Source organism: Acinonyx jubatus, chromosome A2 (assembly GCF_027475565.1).
Source record: "Acinonyx jubatus isolate Ajub_Pintada_27869175 chromosome A2, VMU_Ajub_asm_v1.0, whole genome shotgun sequence".
NCBI lineage: Eukaryota > Metazoa > Chordata > Mammalia > Carnivora > Felidae > Acinonyx > Acinonyx jubatus.
In genome coordinates this window covers 66,225,734-66,251,978 of record NC_069383.1, presented here as the reverse complement: position 1 = coordinate 66,251,978, position 26,245 = coordinate 66,225,734, and the positions used below count along the sequence as shown (strand labels likewise).

Genomic DNA, 26,245 nt, shown 5'->3' with positions numbered 1-26,245 from the left:
ATGCAATAAAAAATAGTACATCCAGAATACAGAAAAAATCCTTTCAGATCATAAGAGCAATTTTAATTAAACTGTCAGGTATAAGTTGCAGGTATACTGCAGCAGCAACAATTTAAAAAGCCACAAAGCACCCAGACACTTAACTTGTAAAAGTATCCCATTCCATTCCCCCACAAAAATTACTGAAATGGACAAAACCCTGAATGAGGTTGATCTTGTGCACAGCACTGTTGACTGAGAGAGACCCCTCTGTTTTATGTGGTGGTGAGTACACATAAATAACACTGGAGCACAGAAGAAAACAGAATGCACTTATATTTCTAATTGGTTTCAAAGTGTTTAACATGTTGTGGGCTTGAAAAGCAATGATTGTGCAGCCACATTTTATGCTCTTGGCTTGATATTTCAGTATAAGTTGAAAAATCCTGGATGTTTGTTTTGTTTGCTATTACTACTTGCAGAGAGTATTCCCAAATACGGGTTTTTGGCAAAGAAAACTGGACTGATGTTATCAGAAGGGAGAGAGACAAGATTGTCACATTAAAGTGACTTAAGTGGCAATCAAAACAATAAAAAGCACTGGCATAGAACCTTGAAAATCAAACTTTAGAGAAATATGAATAAGGCACAAAGTAGTGGTGAAAAATCCTAAATTACAGTTTTTTTGGAATAACACTATGTGCAATGTCAAAATATGACAAACATTACTGCTGTCCTACTTTGAGATACCTTGAGGCAGTACATTGGGATAGCATTCATTTTAATTGAAACCAAGTTTTTAAGGTTTATATCCCCTGTAATGTATGGAGACATACTTCTTCAACACATGATTAAATTAGCTCCATTTGAAAGGAAAGAAAAGGGAGGAAGACAAGGATTAGATATTCAGGTACTAAGTAAGGAAAATAAGGAAACAACAGCTCCAAGACCCATATAAGTACCAATAGTTTTCAGGATTATAAACCATTACTTCAGACACTTAGACAACTAACTAGTATTTCCATTACTTCACACTGCCATCCAACTGTTTCTTGGCTAGTCCTGGGCAAAGTGAAATTTGGGCACCCAAATTCTTCCATCACCATGAAATTCCCACTTGCGTGAAGGATGCCTTACTACGTAAGATTAGAACAGGGGTGAGGAGGCTGGAGGGACTGTTCTCTGACAGTTCCTGGGGATAGATGACCAAGGCATAGTTTTTCAAAATTTCCATCTTGCGGAGGGTCGGGGGGAGCCAAATAATGTTAGCAATGATTGTAAACACATGATACTGGTCACTCACTACAAAAGAGATTTGTACAAAATTGAGATGTGAGATAGAGAAGGAGTAGGATAGAGGGTAGGGCCAGGGAAGGAATAGGGAGAGCCCAGAAAGTGCTGCCCTTGAGTTAAATACCTAAGGATGAGTGGGAGTTCAGCAGGCGAAGAGGTAAGAGAAGATGCTCTGAGAGGCAAGTACATCATGGACCTGGGAGTGTTTAATGGATCTGAGCCACATGTAAAGCACCAAGTGTGCTACCAAGTGGTGAGAGGACTGGAGAGAATGCAGACTGAGGATGACAGGCTCAGGATTCGCCTGTTGTCCTGTTAGTCCAGAAGGGCACATGGAAGCCTTCTGAATAGGAGCATAAAATGTTTCCATTTGCTCTTCAAGAAGACCACTCAGTCTGCTTTGTTGTCAGCTGATTGGAGGAAGCAAGACTAGAGGAAGGAATGCTGATTTGGGAGGCGATTGCCAGAAACCAGGATTTAGACCAGACAGAGTTTTGGTATAAAAAGGTATGAAGATAACTCTGAGATTGTAGACGGGAGTTGTGGTAGTTTGGTTCACTAGGACAGGGAATGTAGGTTTGGGGAGGAAGGTAACTGAGTTTTGGACTTGCTGTATTTGTGGTAAATGACAGTGTAGAGGACAGGTAGGGGATGGCACGTGTTGACATTGACCTCAAAGGCAGAGGAATATTCATCCACGTAGGCCTACAGAGTACCTCTCTGGGAGGCATTCATCTCCTGTATTCAAGCCCTTTCCACTCTGTGGCCAGTACCAACCCTAGTACTGCACTGAATGTGGATTTTAAAAGAAAAATGTCCCTTGGAAGTTTAATGGGCTGCCAGTCACTCTTAACCTCATGGCAAATAATAATTAGCAATTAACTAAGCTGATCTTAGATTTGGAGGAAACGAGAGGAACTAGTTTGGGGATGTGGAGGAAATTGCAGTTAATGGGATAATGGCCACTGGGCATCTGGGGGTGCCTGATGCCACCCAAATTAGGAGGTTAGGGTGAAGAAGTGCCACCTTCCAGGAGAAGCAAGTCCCGATAGAGAGGTGGGAGAGCCCAGTTATAACACTGGAATTTTTCCCTACAGCGTCCTGTTTGTGCTACTGCTAACAGTCTCCATCAACTGGAGGACAGTTGAAGAAACCTGACATATACATCCTAAGTGCTTTTAATTTATTTTTTTGATGTTTATTCATTTTTGAGAGAAAGAGAGAGAAAAAGAGAGAGATCAAGTGCATGAGCAGGGGAGGGAGGAGAGAGAGAGGGAGACACAGAATCCAAAGCAGGCTCCAGGCTCTGAGCTGTCAGCAGAGAGCCTGATGCAGGGCTCGAATTCACAGACTGTGAGATCATGACCTTGGCTGAAGTTGGACACTTAACCAACTGAGCCACCCAGGCAAACCCTAATTTAAAGTAGATGTCATCATATCTGTGAGCCCACTTTACAGATGAAAAACCTCAGACTTAGAAAGTTGAATAGTTGATAAATGGCAGAGCCAGATCTCTGCCTACAAAGTCCATAATCTCTTTCTACTCTGTCCTATTGGATCCTGAGAGAAAGAGGAAAGAAAATAGGATGAGCATGGTGTTAAAGGGAAAGAATGGGTAACATTATTCTAATGTGTTGGATGGAGGTAGGTCCTCAGAGAAGATGTTCCCATGACTTCTTGTTGCAGTGCCTGTATTTAGGCCTTTCCCCAGATCTTTAGATCTCTAAGCAGGGCCCTGAAGATTGCCTTTGAAATAAGCCAGATCTGAAAATCATTATTTTACTTTCTCAAGACATCAGTTAATCACTGGTTACAAAAGCTTTCCATCCAGTGGCTTTGCTTCCCAAATTATCTAACATGGTGGGAACATATTGACAACACTCTGTTTTGAGAATATGTAGATGAGAGTTTTATAATTTTAAATGTGCTTAAATTTCATGATCTCATTTAGTTTTTAAATCAATCCTATGAGATAACTTTGTTTTCCTGGTGTCAGAGCTGAGGAAATGGAAGATCCGAGAGGTTAAGTGACTTACTCAGATTTGCACAGCTAGTAAGAGTTGATGTCATTACTAGAAAATGAGAGACTTTTTGGCTTATTAGCAATATTCTTTCCACAGTGCTACACAAATGTGAATGTGTGTGTATAGATTTATACAGAAAGAGAGAGAGGGAGGGGGAAGTGGGAGGATATATAATAGAGAAGAGGAATGCAAAGTAGGATTCAATAAAAATCTAGGGAACAGGGAACTGACCATTCTTTGCTTCACATGCATCATTTATGTCTTTCAGATATCCATCCTTCTGTTTTGTCTTTTTTCAAAGTTCCCTAGGCTCTTGAGAGATTTCAGTGAAGTGTCCCTTGATGTAGCCCCACAGGCTGTCACTGAAGGGTCTTGAGGTTGAGAAGTTAATGCCCAGAAGCCCACTGCAGTGCAGTCAAGCACAGTGCCAGAGTTACAGTGTCCTTGCTGGTAGTGAGCTGAGCTTGCTTGCTCCATTGTCTAAAACAGACCCAGGGTGTGATGCTATTTGATGCAAATGACAGCGGCTTTAAATGGCATACCTCTAAGGGTGACTCTGGGCTGGGGATCCACTTTGGCACAAGCATCACTGATTAGATTTTGAGTTTTCCCTTTGAGGGCTACCGCTGTTCAGCACAGGATGCAGGCAGGCCTCAATACCCCTTGGATCACAATTCCTTCCACTCATCAGCTTTTGTGGGTAACAGTCAAAGTGTCTCAGTTTTCAAAGTGCAAGGCTGAATCATTACTGAGTAATGGAGCCACCAGACCTGTCCAAGGCTCTCCTATGGCACTTCTGCACTTCTCAGGAAATATTTGTGTCTGCTGCTTGACCATTATTGAGGAAAGATTAAGTGGTTGTTGTTCTGTCTTTGGAGAGGAGAAAAGATGGCACCCCGGCATACCTAGAAAGCTCATTTATACCCTTTTTTTTTTTTGGTTGTTTGCCTGCCATTGCTGTTGAAGGCAAACTAATTAGTTCTATCCAGAAATATCCATCTAAATCTGTACTAGCCAAGTCAAAATACCTTCAGAATACAGCTTTCATAGTACAGAGAGAACACGGATCTTAATGTCTCTTTCCCCTTGAATACCATAATTTAAAAACAAAAAGCTTTCAGTCACATATACAAAGCAAATTTTTCACAAAGTCTGTCAAAGTATTAAATGTATAAGTAATAGCAAAATAGCTAAAACTCTGCACTTGCAGCAGAGTCAGGGTCATTACTTTTGATGAATATTTTCCTTTTTAAGAGACAATGATAATATAAGTAAGTAGTCCAAAGAGGATATTTAAAATATATTCATATATTGCCTTTTGTTAAGATCTTTAACCCTGGAAAATCATGTCCATAATCATAGCTCATTATCTTAATTAGATCTGTCCTACGTTATCTCACAATTTATTCTCATTACTTCATAGGTGATCAGCCTTTTGAAAAGAATGTGAGCAGAATTTTCTGATTTTTATTGTTGATAGTGCCTGTCTTCTCTTTCAAACTCTATTTAGATCTTTGGGGTGTTATAATGGTGATGCTATATTTAATTAAAAATTACATTAGAAAGATATTAATATTCATTCTGATGAATGAACATGGGATTAACTCAAGAATTAAAATCTCTATAATGGCTAATGAGGTGAACTATGCTGTGCTGCCCATAAAAACAGAGATGAATCATCTAAATGACTGAAAATATGGTTTTTCTTCCTATCGTCATGCTTTGTGTACAAGCAACAGACCTCTTCAGTAACAAGTTACTTCAACATGTGCTTGTCTTTGAAAGTGTAGATGCCGCCTCATTTTCTTGACCTACTGCCCTACCCTTAAGCTCCAACACCTTAAAGGGGATCAAGATTACATTGCCAGAAAGCTATCTCTTTCCTCTTCCTCTATCCTTCACATTCAAGTTGGAAGCAAAAGAATTGGCTGTGTTTCTTTTTTTAAAGTTTTTTTTAAATGTTTATTTATTTTTGAGAGAGAGACAGAGTGTAAGTGGGGTAGGAGCAGAAGGAGAGGGAGACACAGAATCAGAAACAGGCTCCAGGCTCTGAGCTGTCAGCACAGAGCCCGATGTGGGGCTTGAACTCAAGAACCATGAGATCATGACCTGAGCTGAAGTTGGACGCTTACCAACAGGGCCACCCAGGCACCCCAAGAATTAGCTGTGTTTCTAAGGGCTTGTCAGTTCACTGGGGTTATAATCTCTTAAGACGGGAAGTAAGGACTGCACTTTGAATTTTCTGGTTTGTAGTATAGATCCTGGAGAAAAGCTACAGCTGAGGAAGGCAGAATTGTAGATGTTTATGCAAAATAGGAATGGAAAATTGCAAAATTAAGATGATTAGCAACTGCTTGTCAATAGCAGTTCTCTTAAGACCGTACACTGTTGAGGCAAATATAGATGTTGTTGGGCAAGTGCTGGGACTCTCTGGAGCAGGTTGGTTCTGTAGGGAGGGATAGTTATGTGACAGGGTAGGTAATGAGACTTATGGAATTTCACTGTGAGAGAGGTCTTAAGCACTATACTCATGGGTTAGAAGGCAAATCTCAGCGCAGCAGGACAAGGTCTCAGTGAGGGATCACAGCTAAAAGACCAACAGTCTTCCTTGGCTACTGTTGATGTTTTTCTAGATAATCATTTCATGGCATATGTGGTGGGTAAAAAAATGAACAAAACTAAAATTCTTTTGTGTCCTAAAGGTGTCCTTGGAAGAGAAGGTAGTACAGTGTCTTTGAAAGAACTCTGAGCTGAATCAAAAATAAATTCTAGCCCTCCTTCGCCTATGAGAAATTAATCAAATTGCATAACCTCTCTGGACCTCACATTCCTTCTCTCAGATATTAGGAGGCTGGAGTAGACAATGATCACTGAGATCCTTCCAACTTTAGCTTTCTGGAAAGCTTATGGAGAGCATAGGACCAAGTTTCTCTCATAAAAACCATACCATGATAAAAACAGTAACACAGATGCAGTGGATTGATTGCAAAAATGGCCCCAGTCATTACCCTCTCAGAAGATGCCACCCTTGCAATTGATTTTACAGATTTTCCCTAAGAAGTAGAATCTATATCTGCACCCCTTGAATATGACCTGGCCTTGTGATTTGCTTTGATATGTAGAAGGGGTGGTACTGATGGTGTTCCAGGTCCATTTCTAAGCCTCAAGAATTTTTGTGTTCTTGGGGCACCTGGGTGGCTTAGTGGGTTAAGCATCTAACTTTGGCTCAGGTCATAATCTCATGGTCCATGAGTTCCAGCCCTGCATCGGGCTCTGTGCTGTTAGCGCAGCTCCTGCTTCAGATCTTCTGTCTCTCCCTCTCTCTGCCCCTCCCCTGCTTGTGCACCTGCACGGTCTCTCAAAAATAAACATAAAAAAAAAAAGAAAAAAGTTTTGTGCTCTTTTGTGTGCGCACGTTCTCTCTCTGTCTCTGTCCCTCTCTGTCTCTGTCTCTTTCTCTCTCTCTCTCTCATTGTTTTGGACTCCTACCTCCATAATGAGGACAAGTCTGGTTTAATTCACTGGGGGGCTGTTAGAAACACGGAGGAAAGCTGAAGCATTCAGCCAAGGCCAACTAGTTTAGCATGTCTGCAGCTAACTTGTTAGTTGACCACAGACACATGAGTGAGCCTAGATGAGAAAAACCAAGCCCAGCCCAGTTTACCAAAGCTGCTCAATCCATCTGGACTTGTGAGAAATAACAAATGGTTCTTATACCAATAAGTTTTTGTATGTTTTTATACAATAAAAGCTGATACATGAGACTTCCCTAGCTGTACCCCCCACTCATTCACCCAAGAATTCAGTTCTTGGTAAAATCCTTTCATCTGAACCTGACTATTTCTTGGGGTCCTTAGGCAATGTTTTATAAACGTTCGTGAAAAGTCTGGTCATCAGCCAAATAGCATCCACAGGATCCCACCTGTATTTCTGCTGGATACTGCTGTTCCATCTGGGTAGGTTGAAACTGTGCTGGCGGCAGCTTTTGCTTCTACCCTCTACTGCCTGGTGCTCTGGCTTTGAAAAGATGTGCTTCAAGGTGCCAAAGCTTTGTTGAGGGGAGAGTGGCAAAGCTGCAGAAATGCCTTTCTCCTCATTTTGTGTTATTCCCTATTACATGGTTTTCAAAGCTACATCAGTACACATACTGTCTTAAGTTTAAGTTAAATAAATTTCAGGTTTTATTTATAGCCCTCTGTCTACCTAGTGCTTAGAAACTGGGATAGGAAAGAAATGAGTGAAGATGCCATGTTATACCCAGAATGCTTCTCCCCTTCAAAACGAAGACTTTGCATAAGAGACTCTTAAAAACTGAGAACAAAATGAGGGTTATGGGGGGAGGGAGGGAGGGGAGGGTGGGTGATGGGTATTGAGGAGGGCACCTTTTGGGATGAGCACCGGGTGTTGTATGGAAACCGATTTGACAATAAATTTCATATATTAAAAAAACAAAAACAAAAACAAAATGAAGACTTTGTTGTTGGGGGAACTTTGTCATACCCAACTCTTCCCTACCTAAGGATGAGTTCTTTTCTGGGAGGCTCCTTTGAACTTCCCAGAAATACAATTCTGTAAGTTTGCCACAACATTATATGAGACATACCCAGATGTATTCAAATCCTGCCCAGGATGAAGCTGGGATATCCCATTGCAGTTGTTTTGGTATTTGCTTCCTGTATCCGGAGAGAGGAGCACTGGGAGCCAACAGGTAGTTAAGTGTAACTTACACATTGGCTGGTTCTCATTACAGTGCATCTGTGTTTGCACATAACGTCTTAATATTTCCAGTTCACTTTAACCCAGACACAAAACCTTCTGAAACACATCCTTCTCTGTTAATTTACACCAGGAAAATTGGTCATCAGCATAGACCCCACTAAAAATGTTGTGGGAGAATGAGGATGGGGTTTCTATTGCATAATATGTTAGTTAATCTAATTTAGGCTATGCTGTGATAATAACCCCTGAATGCTAGTGACTCTACACAAATAATACATATTTATCCTTCATGTAGAATCTGATGCTCTCTTTCATTCTTTTTTTCCAGATTATTGGGGTATAATCGACATATACTATTGTGTAACTTTAAGATATACAGTATGTCAGTTTGATAAACTTATATATTGGAAAATGATTACCATCATAGCCAACACCTTCACCATGTGATAAAATTACTAGTTATTTTTTATAGTGAAAACATTTAAGATTTACTATCTTAATGACTTTCAAATATATAGAGAGTATTATTAACTATAATCACTATACTGCTTCTCTATGTATAGCTATACCATTTGGATCATATAACCTCTCCAAGGTCACCAGAGCAGTGATAGGGAAAGAACTAGAGACAATTTTGTTGAGAAGTTACCTATTCCTTTTGCTCACCCTCCACTGGCATAATCTGGTTGCATGATCCCACTTAGATAGGTGGATGGGGGCTTGGAAATAGAGAAACACAGGAATAATAAGTAGGCACCCAAAATTTCTCCCCTCTCTGCCTATCTAGTCATCAAATTTCCAATTACTGCCATTTTCACGTACATAGGACATCTTAACCCAAAATCAGGGGAGACACCCCAAATTCCAGTCCAGTCACTACATCAACCTCTATGGAATATATGGACTTCTGGGCCTTGTCCATGTGAAGCTCTTCTTGATTAGGTGACCTATGAAATGAAAAGAAAATCATATAAATTTCCCCTCTCTACTGGATATACATTGATGGAAATGGGCAGAATAACTATGGTAAACATTCTCCCTTGGAAAAGGGAAGATAAGGGACACATAGCAATGATGATGAAAATCCACTGGGAAGACATAATAAAGTCTTCTTTATCCTGAGGGTGGTGAGTATTCCTGAATTAGGCCTTAGTTCTGAGTCTTGGAGTTCTTTCATCCATTGTACTTCATGGCTGCAAGCTGTACTCTTTGAGATGTTCTTCTTTTTTATTATTCTCTTAAGCCACCTCTGAAATGGGTATTAGGGAACATGGCCTCCTTGAGAGCTGCACAATTTTCTCAGTGACCTTCTTTCTTATGGAACATGGGGACCCAAGAGTTGCAAGTCTCAAAATATCAATTTTTTTTAAATGCATATTCGTGGTTTCTTTGGCAGTATAGTTCCCTCGCAAACATACTAGAATTCTGATGTACTTACTTCCAGTATGCTCTATGTGTTACTAATCACACCTAAAGTTCTTTTCTAGACAGAATTCTAAAAATCTGCGGTTTCAGTGCTTCCCACTTCTGTGAATTTCTCTGTCAATTGTATGGTAACTACCATGAAGATGTCTGAACTGGTGGGAAATTCACATACTTAATCGCATTTTTGTCCTGAGTCATTTCATCCAAGAGGAAAGTTTCACAGTGATTTTGTTGCCTAGCTTTCTGAGATCCCTAGTTTTATTGTTTGGGGGGAGAGGAAGATATTTTATCAGATTTACCAGATTGAAAATTAGCAGAACGTTTGTGCTGGTGGACATATAAAATTGAATCTCCTTTAAGTTACAATGATATTCAGATTGTTTTGCAAGGATAACTAAATTGCCATTGCACTTTCTTCTGGTGGCTTACTGATGGAAAACAAACACAGATGTTGTTATTTGTTCTATAGGGCTTTTTGTTTTATAGCTTATTTGTTTTACAGTTTTTAGCAACCTTGAGAGGTAGGCATGGCTGGTATAACTATTCTCTTCATTTAATGATATGGGAACAGAGGCAACTGCCACAGGTCCTGCAACACTGAGGGTCTTAGGAAATGAAGTCTAGACTGGTTACTAAGTGACATAATCTAACCAAGTTCTCTAGCATTCCGTTAACGCTGCCTCAAAGCAGCTTCAGAATGGGGGCTTACATTTCTGCTATAAATATTTTCTTTAGAGTTTTGCTGATGAATTGAAGTTTCATAACAAAAAGAAAGCAGATGGCTTTTGGGAGGGGCTCCTACTTGCATTTTGAACTGTGTTTCTGTTTTGCTTGTTTATGCCGCGTGTGCACGAAGGTTGCCAGAGCCTTAATTTCAAACTGCATCATTTAATAAAATACAATAAGGAGAATTAAGAAGAAAGGCTGCAGGGGAACATCCTGCTTATTATCTCTGTAATGAGAGGACTATTTTTTTCCACCATCAGTTGCCAGTGATGGGGGTTTTTGTTTCCATTCGTCCGGGCACAATTGTGATATTCAATGAGAGGAGTGCAAAGTGCCACTTTAAAGCCAAACATTCAATTCCTCCTAATTCACAAGGGAGAGAAGGATCAAGTTGTGCAGCTGGGAGGTGATGTTTCTTCCCAGCAGCTGTCATTGAAGAGACACGTGCAAACCATAGAAGTCATTTGTCATAAGAACTCATCCAGAATTTGCTATGCGCGTCTCTCTTGCTAACGTGACATGAAATAGTGAAGCTTTCAAAATCAAGTACGGCGACTTCGTTGTGTTGACACGGGCAAAATGAAATGGAGAGCCGAGGCAATTATGTGGATAAATCAGGCCAAAAATATCCAACCATTGAGAGAAAAAGTTCCTTTAGTTCAAATTATTGAGAGTGACTGTCCATGTTCATCAATTTATCAGGATAATGAATTTTATCCTATACTTTACTTTGTCATTACAGATATATCTTTAGTCTATGAATTTGAATGACTTTGTGATATTTTATTTCACTGGAAATTATAATAGGAGTTGAATGAGCAAGTGCTATGTTAAAAGATTGCTGCTGTAGCTATGATAATAGCCCAAGAGAATTTAAACTTTATTATTCAATAGCTAGCAGATATGGCTATTGGAATGGCAGTAGAGAGGGAGGTATGAAATCTGTTGAGAATCAAACACTTGTAACTAATCTGTCTTTTCCACTCAGCATCCCATTATCCTAAAATATCTTGGTCTGTAGCTCCTGGCTGCTTTTCTGGTCATTTGAAAACTGGTTAAATGAGCCTGAAAATTCCATCAGGATTCATATAAATAATAATGTATTATTACATTATACACACAAGTATATTCTTTTGTGTATTTTTAATATCCCTTATTTATATACAGAGATAAATACTTCAAATGCAGGAAGGGTAAGCAGGTCAGGTTTTATGTTTGCGCTTGTATTGGCATTCGGTTCCTACCTGGACGCTTCCAGCATACTCCACCTTTATCTATCCTTCCTGTTTTTTTCATGCTTCCAGAGCCACCAGAATCATGGTGAGTAGGCCCAGGGCCTTCCAGGGGGCAGAGGGAGAACTTCTGAGTGACCACGCTCCTGTCTCAGGTAGTCTAGCCCTGCCAGAATCTCTTACATATCAGGGACAATGCAACACTTAGAAGTTATGAATAGTGAACATATTTGCTGAAAAAATAACATACTATATAAGCAAGAGATACCTAATATTGATGAACTTTTTATCTTTATCATAAAATAATAACATAAGAAAGGATCCAGAAGAATGATACTATTGCTTGCAATCACAATCACATTGTAAAATTTTGTTTTGCAAAATGGAAAATGAGTGTACTCTCTGATTAAAAGAGAAAAATATTGTATAAAATTATCAGGAAAATAAGAATCACCTAGAATTCAATTACCCAGAAATAGCCATTGTTATTGACTGTTTGTGACCCCTCTGTGAAAGTTCAAAGGTTGAAGCCCTAACTCCAGTGTGCTGGTATTTGGAGACAGGGCCTTTGGGAGAGAATAAAGGTAATAAAACTGTAATCCAATAGGACTGGAGCCCTTAGAAGAAGAGGAAGAGACACCGGACCTCTCTTCTCTCTCTCTCTCTCTGCCATGTGAAGACATAGGAAGAAGGAGGTTGTTAGAAAGTCAGGAGGAGCGTGCTCACCAGAAACAATTCTGGCACCTTCATCCAGCTCCAGAACTGTTGAGAAAATAAATTTTTGTTGTTTAAGCCATCTATTGTAATGTATTGTTATGGCAACCAAAATAGACTAATGCAGACTAATATTTTATATTATTTTATACTTTAATATTCTCTTAGTTTAAAAAAATACATACACTTACACACATATACAAATACATACAGATATGGCACCACACACAGTGGTTTAGAGCAGCACTGTCCAATAGAAATATATGACAAATCACATACATCAGTCAATGCATCCAACTTCAGCTCAGGTCACAATCTCGCGGTTTGTGAGTTAGAGCCCCACATAGGGCTCTGTGCTGACAGTGCAGAGCCCACTTTGGATCCTCTGTCTCCCTCTGTCTATCCCTCCCCTGCTTTGTGTGTGTGTGTGTGTGTGTGTGTGTGTGTGCACGTGCACGCGCGCACGTGCACCCTCTCACACTCTCTCAAAAAAAAATTAAAAAAATTTTAGTGACTACATTGAAAATTCAAGAATATGATAAAAATTATTTTGTTGATATTTTTATTTAATCCAATAAATCCAGAATATTGTCATTTCAACATGTAATCAATTTAAAAATTACTTTTGAGATACCTTACCTTTATTTTATATTCTAAGTCCTTAAAATGTGGTGTATATTTTATACATATAGAACATTTGAATTTCTACTGGCTACTTTCAAGTGCTATGGCCACCTTATTGGACAGGGTAGGTTTAGATCAAGGGCTTTCAGTCCTGGGTTTGGATTGGGACTCAGTCTTTTTTGCCAAATGACCTTGAGCAATTTAAGTAACTCTGTCAGCCCTATGTTCCTTGTGTTTAAAATGGAAGTAATCAAAGTATCTATATCAAAGGGGTATCACGATGCCTGATTGATACAATATATAAAACACATACATTGTGTGGTGGATAGCACTTTATAAATTTTGGCAAAAAATATTTTTTTAGTAATATAATATGAATCCTTATTTTATAATAAATGCTGATTTGTATGTTTGAAACCATTTTCTCATAATATTTTTTCCATAAAGTCTAAATTTATAGACACATGCCAGAAAGTAAAATGTGTTACCATCAAAGATCATGTCATTTGCAGTGTAGTGTGTGTGTGTGTGTGTGTGTGTGTGTGTGTGTGTGTTTCCGTCCATGCTTCCGGAAAAGTACGTAGGTGAGAACATGTTTCCACAAAAATGTTTCAGGGCTGAGATGTACCTTTATTGAACTGAATTCCAAGGTATAATGAGTTGCCTTATGTTGAGAGCTCAGACAAATATTTGTAATGGTGAATTAGGAAGCATCTTTTAATTACTTTATTGATAGGCATCATATTATCCCAACCACTGCCACATTAAATAATCATTTCATTTATTGACAGTCTCAGCAAAAAGGCTAGGGAAATCAATCCTGAATGTGAGTTATGGCATTTCTTTGAAGAGCAACCATTTCTGGTGTTTCTAAAATCTGTACCATGGTATCCTCTGTTTCTGAGTGGTAGGTTATTAATGAATTCTAGTTGCACCTTTTTCTGTGCTTGTTATAATTTTTGTCGGAAAGATAATAGCAGTTTCTGGCACAATAACCTTTCCAACACTCTGTAACTTGATTTGCTGACAATTCTTATCCTCAGTTCTTATAACTAGAACAGAAGAGGTGAAGTGGAAGGGTCAATCAAGGGACAGCAAGTATCAAAAAAGTTTAAATAACTAAATCATTAAAATGCTGATATCTTCCCACATGACAAAGATATTAACAAGAAGAGGAAACAGTGGATAGTATGAAAGCATTTTTCATGAAATGAAGATAATGGGATTGGAGAAGAGGAAATTGTACCAACCTACTTGCATTCATTGGAGTCTAAATATTGACCTTTCATACAGCTTTACGAGTCCTAGATCCTGCTCTCATTCTCTGTCAAGAATGGCAAATCAATATGGCATTTTTGGTGAGGACCTGAACTAGCCTCAAAACTATGTCCTTTTAAAATTAGAACTGTTACACTAGTCATTTTTATTTATTTATATTTTTAAAGTGTATTTATTTATTTAGAGAGAGTGCACAAATGGGGGAGGGGTGAGAGAGAGAGAGAGAGAGAGAGAGAGAGAGAGAGAGAGAGAGAATTCCAAGCAGGCTCTATGCTGGTCATGGAACCTGATGTGGGGCTCAATTTCATGACCATAAAAACATGACCTGAGCTGAGATAATGGGTCAGATGCTTAACTGACTGAGCCACCCAGGTGCCCACACTAGTCATTTTTAAATGTATCCAGTGGAAGCCATTACCAAAGTGATACGATATCCACCAGCATCCATTTGAAATTACTACAACAAAGTCTTCTTTAAGAGTCATTTTACAATGTTCTTTTTCTCACTTCCCCCACAGAATTTTGACCCAATGAAATATGTATATTTTTGAGAGTTTTTAAAAATTGATTATCCTGTTGTATTTCTATGCTACCAAAACATGTTTATAAGTGGGAATTATTTTCTTTGTAATGTTGTAAAGCTCTGTGGGTTAAAATGTTTTTCTCTATTATTATAACATTTTCATTAACTAATAATTTGCAAAACCAAAGGAAACATACTAAATTTTTGGCACATTAGTATTGCAAAAACATAAAAGCTCATTTCTTTAACAATTCTTTTTTTTAATGTTTATTTGTTTTTGAGAGAGAGAGAGAGAGAGAGAGAGAGCGCGCGCGCGTACAAGTGGGGGAGGGGCAGAGAGAGAGAGGGAGACAGAATCTGAAGCAGCCTCCAGGCTCTGAACTGTCAGCACAGAACCTGACATGGGGCTTGAACTCACAAACCGTGAGATCATGACCTGAGCCAGAGTCAGACACTTTACCGACTGAGCCACCCAGGCACCCCAAAAGCTCATTTCTTATCAAGAAGAATTGTGATTCTGTGTGCATCTCATGGGAAGGGGAACTAAGGTATCTCAAGGGAAGCAATATTTCACATTATCCCCTGAGACAATGTGGCATAAGGAGGTAAGGTATGAGTGGGAGGTGTGCTTTTCTTTTGTAAACTGGGAAAAGAGCAACTGCAAAAGGGTATTGGAGTGGGGGAGGGAAAGCTCAACAGATATAATTGCAGGTGTATTCTTCCTCAGGTCAATTTTAGGAAAGACTATACTGTTTGCTGAAGCTGAGGATAAGACTGGGAAATCGAGTTTCTTAAAATTTCTGTGCCCATTTTCTCCTTTGGAATAATCTTGAGCCTTCAGGGGTCAGCAGTGCCTCTTGGAAGACCTGGATTATAACTTTCCCATAATTCTCAGTAGAACATTGATGAATAGAAAAGGTTTGAAAAAGAAAACCACTTGTCATGTTCTCTGTCATATTTTCAGTTCCAGGGCCATGTTTGACAAGGAGCAAACTCAGTGTGATATAGTGGAAGACCCTGGGTTTAGGAGGCTGGCTTGGATTTGTGGTTTTGTTACTTACTAGCAATCAAACCACCCGTTTTGTCATAAGTGAAATAGGGATAATCTTTAAATAGATGTTATAAATGTCTGTAAAGATTCAATGAAGTAACATAGTTAAAGCACCTAAGTCATAAAACATCTAGTAGGTGTTCAATAAACAACATTTAAAAAAATGTATATACGTGTGCAGTGTTTACTTTTGGCAAAACTCTTCAGAGGAAGGGTGAGCTCAAAAATACCCCCAGATTGGTCTCAGGTACACTCATGAGGCAGCCAGATACAGGTAATCACCTGCTGCCTCAGAGATAATCTCAGTTGTCATTTTTTAAAATTATTTTATTTTTATTATTTATTTATCTATCTACCTATTTATTTATTTATTTTGAGACAAGAGGAAGAAGCAGCAGCCTACTGCTCTCTCAAAGAGTGCTCAGAGAATTGCTGGAATTGTCTCAGCCATCTTAGAGCACAGGATGATATATGCAAAAGCCACTCACAGAGAAGCCCTCTTATTCTAGACACTTAACAGCTGAATACAATGCCCAACAAACAGCTAGAAGGTTTCATTTCACCAGAAAAGAGCTCCTGCTTTGAAATGTTTTCAAAGTTTCCATGACAAAATACTCTTCCACAGTCTCTGCATCACTGAGCTGCTTTGTATTTCTAGCACAGCTAAGCAATTAAAAGAAGATGAATAGATGTATTCCAGCATGTGTGATAACAAATGGCATACTTAAGGTGACAAGGTTTTCTATGTTAACTGGCTTTGCAGTCACTTGCAAGTTTTTGAAAAATTTTCCTTTTTATCGAGAGTTTTTCCCTGCTTAATCTGAGTTTAAAGGCTATTTTTTCTCAAAGCAAATTGGAGGAGGGCTTTTCAAGTCCTCTTTGATGAGACAAAATATATGTACATATTCCCTCTGTGCAAAAGGAGCTGCTGCTTTTTTTTTTTTTATGACAGCTCAAAATTGACTGAAGTTTTAAGCATCAAGCTGTTCACCATCACAAAAGATGCTCATCTTGGCTAGGAATGGTGACACGTCCGCAGGAAACGGAGTCGGTCTGTTTAAATTGCTTCTCTATGGCTCATGCTTTTAGTAAAGGTTAGTGCAAATGAGAGAGGCTCTCCGAGGATCTTGGACTGAGGATATTTTTGGATCTAGACCATTACCAGGGGCACGGATAAGAGAATTTAGATCCCATTTGGTTGCGAATTGATGGGAAGAAAAGCAGATGGCATTAAAGCCCTCTTAATTTAATCTTCAGGTCTCATCAAATCTCTTTCATTTTTGCTTGCTCTTTTGGAAAACTCACCTATCCTTCAGTTAGGATCTCTCCAGTTATTTGAATTTATGTTTATTAAATCTGATAATTAGAATCACAGAGAGTGATAACCTAGTTGTTTATGAACTGTCTTGTGGCTTCTGAAAACAGGTAATGTGGGGCAGCTGAGTGACTGAGTCGGTTAAGCATCTAACTCTTGATTTCAGCTCAGGTCATGATCTCCTCGTTCGTGAGTTCGAGCCCCATCTCGAGCTCTTGGCTGACCGTGAAAGAGCTTGCTTGGAATTTTCTCTCTCCCTCTTTTTGCCTCTCCCCTGATCACACTCTCTCTCTCAAAATAAATAAATATACGAACAAACAAAAAGAAAACAGGTAATGTGATATAAGTTAATATAGGCTGACTTGGAGGAAAACAAACCTGGATTCAGGTTCTCACTCTAACACTTTTGGCTCTGTGACCCTGGGCAAGTTACTTGACCTTGTGTAGCTACCAGTTGCCAATGTAAAATAAGGCCCTGGAATCCATCACATTTCCAATGGATGATATGATGACCTGGTGGTTAAGAACCTGTCTTTCCCATCAAACGGACCTCTTCTACTTCATAACTGTGAAACCTTGAGAATTTTGTTTAATCTTTCTAGGTTTGTTTGTTTCCTTTCCTTACTTAAAAAATAATTCAAATGTTAAAATTATCATAACAACCTTGTAGGGTTGTTGTGGGGAATGAAAGTAAGATTGCATGTGAGTGGTAGAGAGTAGTTCATCTGAGCTAAGAACTCTCTTTAAAAAAATTATGTACTGTTGTAGGGTCATTAACAAAGACTCAAATCATAGAACACTGGAATGAGACTCAGATGATCTAATCTAAATTCATTGTTTTATAGATGGAAACAACAACAACAAAAACCAAGTGGAGATTAAGTGACCTACTCCAAATCTCACACCAATATCCCACACCTGACTCTATCTCCATAATATTAAGTGTGTGTTCAACAAATATACTGTTCACTTCTAGAATTTCCAAATATAGTATTTTACCCCTAAATCAGAGAGTTCACCAAAAATTTCTTCCTTGTGGGGGAAATAGAGATCTTTTTGATCACTGTATTCTTTTTTTCTACCTAAAATAGCAAATTTTTCATGATGAAACAAAGAAATGGACAAATAAGATAATGGGTTCAACCTTCAGCAGAAGAGTTAAGACATTTATCAAGACAGAGTCCTTTGTCTGGTGCGAATCCATCTGTGTCTTTGAGTAAATGAAAAAATTTCTGCAGACCACTCATAAGAGTTGTGACAAAATTTTTACACTGGATGTTTAAATTTTGTATTCTCGTTCTCATCTTTTCCATGGAAGATGTTTCCAGACTTCTCCAACCACAGTTCCTTCAAGAATTATTTTTATTGTACTTTCACAGAAACATTTTGTCCCTTCATTCCATTTTAGACATTTCATTTCATTCGGCTGAAACTAACTAGGGTTCCCAGTGGAATAAAGGGAAAATGTGAATATTCAACCATAAAGCAAATGTGTATTTTATGACCTGCGCTTTGTGAAGTTACCTTGCTGTGTGTTCTGGCTAACTGGTATCTTTAGACATAATGAATCTTACTGTCTGATAGACTGCTTGAAGAGGTTAGAACATTTCCCAGCTATTTAAAGCTCTAAATTGGGGACATTAAATGACAGAATGCCTTCCAGTGTTGTTATGGCCTGCATGGCAAACACGTGTTGGCATTTCGCAGTTTTGTGCATGGTGTCTTTTAAAGATATCCCTTTCACTCTTCCCCTCATGGCCCACTCTTTTCTTCTACAGTGGAAAAGAACTGTATGCAAAGGCATAGAGAACAAATACTCTACAGGATTTATCTACAAAACATGTTGTGGCTGGAGCTGTAATGTTTACCTGTATTCTCCAGTCTTCATCTGAATAAATAAAGTGGTATCGTGGGATAGGCTGCTATACAGATAACGAGTTTTAAACTCATTCATCCTGAGAAATTTCAACTGATATAGTTTTCCTATCAAATGGATTTAAAATTGTATTGTCACCGCACTGCTTTCCATGGTGATTGCTTCTGCTTTGTGGTTCCATGCCTCAATAGACGGTTTGATTGTATATATCTACTGCTTTGTTCATATGATTCTGTTTGTAATGGTCTGTAATGTACAACCCTGCTATCCAGTAATAAAGTCGAACATAACCTCTTCTGTGATTTTAACTAAGGAGTTTATCTGTTTGTAGTGCTATTTTCTGACCATAAATGAGGATATCCTTTTTGATGATGACTCTTTTTCTTTCTTTTTCTTTTGTTCTTTATTTTCTCCTTCTCCTTTCTCTTCCTCCCCTTTCTCTCCCTTCCTTCCTCCTTCTTTCCTTCCTTTCATCTGTGTATTTTTCTTTCACAATTTGGGTTTGATGAATATTTTTTGCTGAGTTTTTGTGAAGAGAAGATAAGTTATCAATGCATTTTTTCTTTGTTAATGGTTTCATTAACCTATCATTTATTATCTGAGTGCTGGATGCCTTGAATAGACAGTGGGGTAGATGAGGCAGCTTTCACTTGATGATCTGCTCCCCAACTGTCAGAGAATAGTCTTGGATCTCTGATCGAAATCAAGGACTGTCATTTGCCTCATACTTTGCTGGTTTCAGGAAGGAATCCAGGATTATTTTCCCCTGGAAAGAGAATCAGCTATATTTCCTTCAAAATGCCTAGATTTTGCTCTCAGGTTCAATTATCTATAAAAAGAGCTTTTATAGCAAGGAGACTTCACCACAGAGAAATGATGTTAAGTCAAATGGAATATAAAGAAAACCATATTCCAAACTCTCTCTGATAAGTAATTTAATATTAACTGAAATCTGCAGTTGCAGAATATAAAAAAAAAGAAATAAAAAATAACTCTGCTGCTTTCTCAAGGGAAAGATTACTAAGCCGCATGGCTGAAGTTGGCCCCTGTGTCCTTTCCACAAAATCACCCTCTTAACCACTCTCTCTGACTAAAATCCTTAAAACATCAGTATAAGCATTACAATTTTACTGAATTTGATGCTCTCTCAAAATGACTAGGTGTAGAACATCATTGAATTTCAAACTGACCTTGGCATGTGGAAGAAATGGGCAGCTATAAACCGGTTCAACTGGTTTAGTCTAGATAGAGAAAGAAAGACATTGTGTACAGAAACCAGAGGGGCAGATCCACTGGTGGACAAACAGCAGAAAACAGGTCAGGATATACATGAGCCACTTCATTCCAGATTCTCCTTAAGTATTACCTCGTCATCAAAAACTTCTCTGAACACCGAATTAAATACAGAACACTTCATCACACTCCATCCCTCATTCAGCTTTATTTTTTGTCACATATATGTTATATAAAAGGTATAGTATATGTTACATGTACTAAATATATGTTAAATGTATATTATAGGTAAATAAATAGGGCGCCTGGTGGCTCAGTAGGTTGAGCACCTGATTCTTGATTTTGGCTCATGTTATGTTCTCATGGTCATGGGATTGAGTCCCATGTTGGGCTCTGCGTGGAGCCTGCTTGAGATTCTGTTTTTCCCTTTGCCCCTCTCTCACATGCATGCATGCACACGCTCTCTCCCTGTCTCTCAAAAAAATAATAAAATAAAATAGAATAAACTCCTTAAAAAATGTGATTATTATCTGAATTTCCGACTTAAATACAAGCTCAATGAAGGCAATAACTTTGGTTCACTGCTATAGACTCAGCATCTAGAATAGTACCTGGTACTAAATAAATATTTGTTAAAATAAAAAATAGAAGATATAAATTGGTTATCTTACATTATAGCAGGAAGTCTTAATTAGGAGCACTGATTGCTAGTAATTATTCCAATCACTCAACAGTTTATAGGCTTTATATAAAAACCATGCTCTATTTGGTACATGATCATACTATATTAGAAACTTGTCACAGATCTTGAAAAGGTAGATGAAAAATAGATATAGTTCAGCCTTAGCAAGAATTTCCTATGCGGTCTATTACATTTGGAGAAGTCAAGGGGGGAAAATATTGTAGGAGTATGAGATTTAATAATACTTACTGAATGTATGTAGGAATATCTAATATTTAGTCAACAAAAGTAGCTAATATTTCTTAGTGCCATTCAGTGTTTTAAGTACATTTATTAGCTCTCTTAATCCTTAAAACAATCCTTTGAGGTAGCTTTTGTCATTAGGCCCAGTCATATAATGAAGACTTTGGCTGGCTTTCTTCCTGGTTGTGGGGAGGGAGCCTGTAAATTTTTGGAATTTCCTCAGTTATAGGAGTGTCTTTGTTATTCGGGTAGGCTCTGATAGCTTATGGTAACTAGATCACTCATGATAGGTTCCTATACAGTAGCAGGATGGGGGCTGACTGACAGAAAGACCAATATATGACTATAGAGTTGAGTCCTTGAGCCATTAACATCAGCTCAGCCTCCTGGGAGAAGAGAGGGGCCTGGAGATTGAGTTTAGTCAGGTAGCCAATGATTCAACCAATCATGCCTACATAATGAAACCCTAAGGAAAATTCCATACATTAAAGCTTAAGTGAGCCGGGTGATGTGTCCTGAATCCATGCGGAGATGTTATGGAAGTTTTGCATTTGGTATGCTCACAGATCATGTCCTGTGTGTCTTTTCACTGGTTTTGAGTGCTATTCTTTTGCTATGATACAATTGTAATAGTATAGCACTTTACTGAGTTCTATAAGTTGTGTTGGCAAATTATCAGACCTGATAATGGGAACTCCCAGATTTTTAGCCAGCTGGTCAGAAGTGGAGGTGGCCTGGGAACCCCTCAGCTTATTGCCAGTGTTTGAGGCGAGACTAGTCTTGTGAAGGCCTGAGCCCTTAACCTGTGAAGTTGTGCCTCACTCCTAAGTAGCTAGTGTCACAATTGCATTGTAGCCCCACTTTACAGATCAAGAAATGGAGGCATTCAGAGGCCAGATAGTTTGTCCAGAGTCTCCCAGCTAGTAAGTGGCAGCATCAGGAATTAAATCCAGGCTATCTACCTGCCAAAAATATCTATACTCTTAATCATTATGCTACTGTTTTTCTTAATCAAAGAGATATTTTCAGCTTTCAATAGATTTAGGATTGGAATGAATCAGTTAGAACTTATTACCCTGTCCATACTTTGATTTTAAACTTCAGGCATCCAGAACTGTGAGAGAATAAATTTCTGTTGTGTTAAGCCACCCCGTCTGTGGTAATTTGTTACAACAGCCCTAGAAAACTAATACAGTATTTCAAACTTAGTATAACCCAAACAGAACTTTTGATCTGTCCATACCCGGAACCTGCCTCCCCTTGGTCTTGCTTTCTTGGCAAGTGGCAACCACATCTATCTAGTTGCTGCAACCAAAATTGGAGGAGTCATTCTTGATTCTTCTTTTCCTCACTTCTGCTTCTATCCCTCTAACAGACCAAACTGTTTCCTTTATCTTCAACACAGATTGACCTTTACCCACTTTTCTTCAGCTCCATTGCTACTACCCAGGTTAGACCCACCATCATCTCTGGCCTGGACTACTGTGGCACCTTTCTCACTGTTGTCCCTCCTTATATTCTTGCCCCATCACACTAAGAATAAAGTCCAGAGTTTTTACCTTGGCTTACAAAACCCTACCTGATCTGGCTGGTGCCTACCCACCTGAATTTATCTCCACTCACTTATACTCCCTGTGCTTTGGCCACACAGCTGTTAAGTTTCTCAAATAGATCAACTCATTCTTACCCAAGGCCTTTGCACTAGTTGTTTCCTTTGCCTGATATGCACTCCTCTGCTCTTGTTGCAACAGGTTTCTCCTTGTAAATTAAATCTCAATTTTAGTATCACCTCCTCTAAGAGACCTTTTTCTGATCCCCTGTTTTAACTAGCCTTTCTGGTATTTATTCTTGGTCACATTAGCCTATTGAAATTCTTTGCATTGCACCCACCATCATCTAACATTTTTCTTCTTTATTTGTCTATCTTCCATCACTAGAATATAAATTCTATGAGAATAGGGAGCTTGCTTGATTGGTTGACCACTGCTTTGCTAATGCCCTTGCCATATAAGGGGAACACAGTATGCATTTGTTAAATGAATAACTCGATTCTCCCCACTCCTTGTTATACCATGTAAAAAAGGTAATGACACAGATTTTCAGGCATAGAGCCTTGAAGTCTTGGGCAAAAGTAAGAGAGGGGTGGGCAATCATCTAACATGCTCCCTTTTCCTTTGTGAGTTTTTTATATGTTTAAATTCTCTTACTGGGTTTCTAGATTTGTCCCTGCTGTTGACATATACCAAACTCCTAACTGGGATGATTATATGTCAAAGAAAAAAAAACCCACATATTTCTCAACAAAATTGTATGGAAGCTCTAAAGTTGTTTGTATTAGGGGATAATTGTACAAAATTAATGAGTAAATGTGCTGTTAAGTGGTACCTATAAGGTCTATTGAGGCAGGTCTAATTTAATCACTTTAAATTACTTACACACAGTGAAAATAATTTCTACACTTCACTGATAATTTTAGAAATTTTTATTGTCATTAGAAAACAGTGAAAAACAAATCAATAAATTTCTGAAAAAGAATTGCCTTTTAAGGAAACATTTATGTCTGTCTTCACTCTTCTTTTTATTTTTTATTTTTTTTATTTAAAAAATTTTTTTTCAACGTTTATTTATTTTTTTTTTTGGGACAGAGAGAGACAGAGCATGAACGGGGGAGGGGCAGAGAGAGAGGGAGACACAGAATCGGAAACAGACTCCAGGCTCCGAGCCATCAGCCCAGAGCCCGACGCGGGGCTCGAACTCACGGACCGCGAGATGGTGACCTGAGCTGAAGTCGGACGCTTAACCGACTGCGCCACCCAGGCGCCCCTTCACCCTTCTTAAAATATGAATTTCAATTCAATATCTAACTCATTATTTCAGAAGTTGAATTTTAGGTTGATATAAAAACGCATGATAAATTCATGTATTATCTTAGCACACGTAATGTCCTGACACAAAAATGTCCACTTTTGTGTGTTCTTAGCTCAGATAAACATTTCTAATTGAAAAAAAAATTAAAGAATATTTGAGACACATGAAAATCATATGAAATTCATATATCAGTGTCCATAAAACACAGCCATGCTCATTCATTTAAGTACTATTTATGGTGCTTTCCTATTACAGTGACAGCATTGAGTAGTTGTGACAGAGACTACCTAGCCCACAAAACTTAACTATTTATTATCTGGCTTTTTACAGAAAAAGTTTGCTGACCCCTGTCCTAACATATGAAAATATTTGAATAGTATTTTTTTTCACTCAGTTCATCTTAACCATCTAATTAGACAGCAGTATGCCAACTCAAGACAGTATTTTCTTGTACCTAAGAACTAATGGTGTTCAGTGTAAGGATAGCAACACAGACATATAAAAAATGGATCTACCTGCATCAACCGTACTGTCATATATCTCTAGGACCTATTAGTCAAAATGTTCTTCCCTCAATTATATGGGAGCAGGGGACTGTCTTTGCTAAGGCATCTATATTCAGGCATACCATTCAACCCAATGTGTGTTTAAAGTTTTTGGTGCTGTGACACAAATATGAATGGGGGAGCCCCTACTCTCTAGGAGCTCCTGATTAAGCAGAAGGTTATATTTTCATTCCCCATACAACTCCATCAGATACTTATTTTCACTATTTTAGAGGTAAGGCAACAGAAATGCAGAGAGATCAGATGATTTGTCTAACACCATGAAACACTGGGAATTTCTGTGTTTTTTCTGGATTTGGGTTAGTATAGTAGTGAAAGATAAAGATACACTTTTACAAATGGCATACTGCTGAGAAAGTGCATAGGAGAAAGGAAGAACTTAAAGTCGGTCCAGACTCAGCAGGGGAGATCTGTCAGGAAAGTCCATGCCCAAATGAATTCCCAGTCCCTGTCATTTCTTTCAACATCTAACAGATTCCTGTATATGTTTCAGGTTTAACATGCGTGAGGGTCAAGCATAAGGGACAGTGGGTGTGGTAGGGCATCAGACTGGAGTCTGTCTTTTAGCAAAAATATTTCAATGGATCATAGACACCATACCAACTTCCCCATTAGAAAAAAAATCTCAAAATAGACTTGGTGGAGCCCTGTAAAGTGTAATAATACAAGGAAGAACAGCTTGGGTGCTGAGAGAAGCTCTGAAGTCTGACCTTTCTCAGATGTAGATGTGATGACCCACTTCCATTCCAGGTGGAGAATAAATTCAGATAAAGATTCATGCTGCCGTCCTGTGGAGCCCACATGTGGCCTTACAAATGAGCGTGCTGCCAGAGCTCAGAGCAGCCAGGTTCACACATGCACTGATAGTCACTCCTCTAGCTCCAACTGGAAAGGCAAATCCAAAGAATACAGGTTTAGACTGAAGACTATGCCAGTGTTAGAAAGAAATGGCTCCTCCCTCTGGCCTCAACTACATGTATGAAATTGTATATACCTAAAAAATTACACATACACACTTTTTCTTTCTTTCCCTGAACAATTTGAGAGTTAGGTGTAGGCTTGCAGGATTCATGATACTTCCCCTTTCAGCCTGTGTCTCCTAAGAAATGGACATTTTTTGACATAACCCAATATTATTTTCATACTCAAGACATCTAACACTAACATAACACTATGATCTGATATACTGTCCATATTCTGAATTCCACAATTGTCCCAGTAATGTTTTCATTAATTCGTTTTTTCAAACCTGAAAGTCAGGAATTAGTCAAGGATCTTGCATTGCATTTACTTGTCATCCTTCTTTAGGGTCTTTCACGGACAGTTCCCTAGTGCTTTTTTGGCATTTTTGAAGAGTTAAGATCAGTTACTTTGTAGATAATCCTTTAATTGGGATTTGTCTGACTGTTTTATTATGATCCAAGTGGATTTTTTTCTTTTGCAGGAATACTACTGACTTGATGTTGTACCATTCCCAGTACTTCCAGTTAGGAGACACGTTAGCTCATTTTGTCCTTCACTGGTGATGTTAAGTTTGATCATTAATTAAGATAGAGTGCATCAGGTTTTCTTACTATCAAACATACCTTTTCCTCTTTGAAATTAGTAAGTTATTAGTAAAGTGAGACTTTCACAACTATGTGAATATCCTTTCCAGCAATCTTCCACCCTTGTTTTGGCATTTATTTCTGATTCTTAACGGAATCAGTTATTACTGTGGTGGTTTCCCAATGGAAACCCATTCTATTGACTCTTCTCAGACATTTATTAGTTAGAATTCTTTTGTAGATAAGAGCTTTTTCTTCTCCATCCCACTTAAAAATATTATTTATTATTGTAACACACATACATGTAAGATATATTTTATATCTGTA

The 26,245-nt window shown here is 38.5% G+C and overlaps 1 protein-coding gene across 8 annotated transcripts in view; it reads left to right on the top strand.

Moving 5' to 3' along the window:
• Window positions 1-26,245, top strand: part of NXPH1 (neurexophilin 1) — a 428,911-nt gene that overhangs the window by 55,758 nt on the left and 346,908 nt on the right. The gene's annotated exons all lie outside the window — the stretch shown is intronic.